General features: G+C 33.3%; 1 pseudogene; it reads left to right on the top strand.

The window, feature by feature from the left end:
- Positions 1–82, top strand: part of LOC102892721 — a 2,046-nt pseudogene extending 1,964 nt beyond the window's left edge.
- Positions 83–4,803: the final 4,721 nt, after the last annotated feature.

The raw sequence follows: 4,803 nt of genomic DNA, 5'->3' as shown, positions 1-4,803 counted from the left end.
GAACCAACAGGCACATGCATATCCTGCTACGGTAGCTTTGCCTGTGCTTGGTTATCCAGTGCCAACAGGATATTCTCAATAAGGCTTTAGATGTATATGTAAAGTTCTGTTTTTTCATAATTGCTTTTTATATTATGTGTTATCAGATAAGATAGTTATTTAAGAATCAGAAATGACTGCGATGCAGCAATAATTATCGTGTACATTTTTGCTACTTAATTTGAACATTTCTCTATATTCCTGAAACAAATTTTAGGGTTTTTTTGTATTAGAATATGCAGGCAATCTTTTCACAAAAGTAAATGTATAATGATTTGAAATACAATAAATGAAGGCAATGTAAGGTCTTCCAATAAAAATTTTTGAAGACTGAAAAAAAATCTTCATATTACTAATTAAGAGAGTATAAAAATCAATGACAAGGCATCTAATTGAAGTTAGAAAACTAATGCTAAAATAATTAATGATGATAATGCAGAATTACGGATTAAAATTTTTTATCGGATAAAAGGAAGCAGGTACATTTAAAATAAAAAATAAAAGGGGGTTAAGAGATATAAAGAAAACACTTATGAGATGAGTTAATGCAACTTTATTCAAATAAACTGTGAACTCCTATATAATAGATATTTCTGAGAAAAAATATGAAATATAAAAATTGATTGCAAAGAAGTCATAAAATTAAATAGACTGATTCATACAGAAGATTCAGAGAACTGCAGAGATTTTTTAGCATATTAGATACTAAAATGTGACAAAAACAGCACAAAAAGAAAAATGACCCGTTAAGGCATTTAAATGGCAAAACATAAAATAAAATATTGGAAAATGGAATCCAATAGCCCATTTAAAACATGATATACCATGGCTCAATGGGTCTCATACAAAGAATTAAGGAATAGTTCATTCTAGGGAGATATACGAATATTTGAATTAATTGATCAAAGGGTAAAAGTCAAATAATTAGCTTTAGAGATGTTTGTCTAAGTCAGCTTGAGCTGCTATAACAAAATACCATAGGCTGGGTGTTTTAAACAACAGAAGTTCATTTTCTCACAGTTCTGGAAGCTAGAAGTCTAAGATCAAGGTGCCAGCAGGACCAGCTTGTATGAAGTCTCTCTTCGTGGCTTGTAGTATGCCACTTTCTCCCTGTGACTTCACATGGCATGAAGGGATAAGAGGAGGTAGAGAACTAGCTCTCTTGTGTCTCTTAGAAGAGCACTAATCCCATCCTCATGATCTCATCTAAACATCTCCTAAAAGTCCCGTCTTCAAATACCATCAAATTGGGGGTTAGGGCTTCAACATATGAAATTTGGGGAAGACATAATTCAGTCCATAGCAATGTTGAAAATGTATTTCATAAAATTCAACATGCATTCTTTATTAAATAGAAATGGATAAATATTTCCTTAAGATAATCAAATGTATTTCCCTCAAAACAAAAGCCAGCATCACGTTTACTAGGGAAACAATAAAATAATTCCTATTGTAGATAGGAATAGGTAAAGAATTTAAATACCATTACTATCTTTTTTTAATCATTGCAGATGAGAGAACATGTACAATAAAACACTCATATTTTAGAATTAAAGTTTGATAATGTTTGACAAATGTATATACCTGTGTAACCACAGCCCCCAAAATTTCCTTCTTTTTAATCAATTATCAAATTTTTTCTAGTTTTATGATTGTTCCCTATTATCTCACACTGTTCTGCACATACTAACCTAAACAATTAGAAAGTATGAAATAAGAAGAATAAAAGCTGATAGAAAGAAAGAAAATAATCATCACTTATAGCTAATATAGTAATTGCAAATACAGAAGTCGACTGATAAAATTTAGATGTTAAGTTTGTTGGGCACAAAATTAATATTGCAAAGTCAGTAGCCTTCCCATATTTAAATAACAACTAACTGAGATACACTATGGCCTTTGTACATTTTCCACCTAATTGAGCTATCCAATAGAGAAACCTTGGAAACCATATGTTAAAGATGGCAGAGCTGCTGTCACCCTAGGTCCTTAGCAGACAGATCCCTCCCCTTATCCCCACTGAAATATCCTCATTAAACAGTTAGACAAACAAGAAATGAATTTCTACTGTGTTTGAGAGGAAAATAACTAGCTGTAACAAAATCTATTTACAACAGGGCCAAAGAAATGTGCAGGTTCTATGTGAAACTTTAAAATGACTAAAATTTATAGGAAAAAAATTGGAGAAATGGAAGGTCACATAGGTTTTTGGATGGAAAGATTTAAAGTTATAGAGATGTCATGTTTCTCTAAATTAATTTATGAATTATAAAGAGCTCAATAATATTAGAGTAGCTGATTCTAAAGTTATAGAAAAAAATTAATGTACATGCCTGACTAGGAATAGTTATAAATAATGCATGAGGAATGATAATGCATGAGTAGATTTAAAACAAATCTACTCTGTTTTGAAACATATTCCATTTTTTTATTCAACAAGTATTTGAGTGTCTTTTAAGTATCAGCATAGTTATAGGCATACAGCAATTAAAATATCTCTTGCACTAATGGATTTCTAGTTAGGAAAACAGAGAAACAAATATTTATGCATTCTAAACATATTTAGAATTTAATGCCATAATATGTGCTTTAAAAAATCAGAGTAAGCTACAGAAATTAAAACAGGATGGTACTGACACACAGATGTACTAAGACAACATTGGATCAGACAGAAAGTTAAAAAACAGACCCATACACATACAGCAATGTAATATTTGATAAAGGTGGCACTTTTTGTGAGAGGAGAAAAGATGTGTTATTTGGTAAATGGTGCCAAAATAAAGATAGTAGCTTAGAAACAAAATTAATTTCCTACCTCACTTCTTACCCCCAGAATATATTGACAAGGAATATTTAAATGTTAAATGCTAAAATAGAAACAAAACTACTAGATGAAAAACTATGAGAGAAATAAATAATCGTGGATTTGACAAAACCTTTAGAAACATGACACAAAAGTCAAAAATTAAAGAGAAAAGTCTCTTGCAAGGATGGGAAAGGGGATCTGGGAATCATCTTGCTTCTTAAATTGATTTTAAACCAATTTTTTCTTTAACCCCTACACTTCCTTCTCACTTCTAAAGGTACTTTGTGTCACAAATTTCTGACCCTTTCGGAGGATCTTGTGGTTTAAAAAAATGGGTGATTCTTAAGTTTCCCTGATTCTGGTTTGAGACTGTATTTAACATCCTATACTATTTGTATCCAGCTTCCAAAATTTTATGTCTTGCCCATTTTTCTTATCCTTGTGGGTTTGTGTCCTTTTAAAATGATCATTTACTCTCAGTTTATTGGGGATATAGGAGGAAATAAAAGTAGATGCGTATGTTCAGTCCATCATCTTTACCTGGAAATTTCCTTGGAAATATTTCTGAAAGGATTTGACTCAGTTTATATATCAGTGATGACTGGAACAAAATAAACTACCTCCATAACTTAGTAGCTTAAAAATACAATTATGTATTTAGCTCATGATTCTGTAGGTTAGCAATTTAGGCTGGACTCAGCTGAGCAGTTCTTCTGGTAATGGTTGGGCTCCTTTATGTAGTCATCTTAGGGTCAACTAGATGGCTCTGCTTCTGGGAGTTGGCTGGCTGTTGGAGTATGTGATCTCATCCTCCAGCAGGTTAGCCTGGGCTTATACATATGGCAGTGGCAGAGTTCCAAGAGATACATAGAAGCACACAGAACTCCTGACGCTTAAATGGGGAACTGGCGTATTACCAATTGGACTGTATTCTGCTGTCTAGAGCAAGTCACAAGGCAAGTTAGATTCAAGAGATGGGGAAATAAAATCTACCTCTTAACAGAGGATTTGCAAAGTCATAGTCATAGTATAAATACTGGTTACGAATTCATAGAGGGTTAAATAATTGGGACATTTTTGCAATCAGTCTTTCATAGCTGGCATGCACTTTTCAGCTCCCTTTTAATTTCCATCATTTCCTGATTAGAATGAGGACTGGATGACTGAAAATGTAGCAATCATATTATATCTATAAGGACAAAGTTCCCATGTTAAGAAGGGTAGAGGGATGCTGTGTTAACCCGGAACTGCCTTCTCTCAGACTTCTTGTCACATGACATCAATAAACTCATATCTATCGAAGCTGTTGTAGATTTTATTATTATTTGCAGTCAAATGCAAATAACATCATCATTGCTGTAATTCATTGGGTAAAACATTTCAATTTTCTTATTGTCTTCGTGCCTCTTGGACCATTTCTTCCCTTTTTAAGAGCCCTAATATGTCTTCTCTTAAATGCAGGAGTCATTGCATTTTGTTCTCAGTTTACAGGTCTTTTTATCTCCAGAACCACCTGATGTGGTTGCAATGTACAACCTGCATGGCCATATGTGGTGGCCCTACTCCCTATGAGCTTTTCTTTGTGATTTAATCTACTATTATGGGTCGAATTTCTTTGTATCAACACACTATGCTTATGTCAGTAGATCAAATCCAGGCACCTATCTATCTTGCTTTCAGATGCATTTGTACACATATTTGTTGGACATTTACACCTAGATGCCCCATATACCTCAGTCTCAATATCATTCAGAAGACTTTTCATCTTTTATCCTAAATGGAGCTCCCTCCTGTGATATATCTCTTTTCAGTTGACATTATCAATAGCCAATTGGGGAAACTTGCTGTTTTTCCTTATTTCTCCATATCCTTAGCTGTCTCACTTTCAAACACCAAGTCGTGGTGATTTTTCCCCTTAAGAATCTCTCAAATGTGTGTCTTCATTCCTATCCAGGTAA

The sequence above is a fragment of the Pteropus alecto genome, unplaced genomic scaffold (genome assembly GCF_000325575.1).
Source record: "Pteropus alecto unplaced genomic scaffold, ASM32557v1 scaffold100, whole genome shotgun sequence".
Classification (NCBI taxonomy): domain Eukaryota; kingdom Metazoa; phylum Chordata; class Mammalia; order Chiroptera; family Pteropodidae; genus Pteropus; species Pteropus alecto.
Note: the sequence above shows the minus strand (reverse complement) of the source record. Positions and strands in the feature narration are given on the sequence as shown.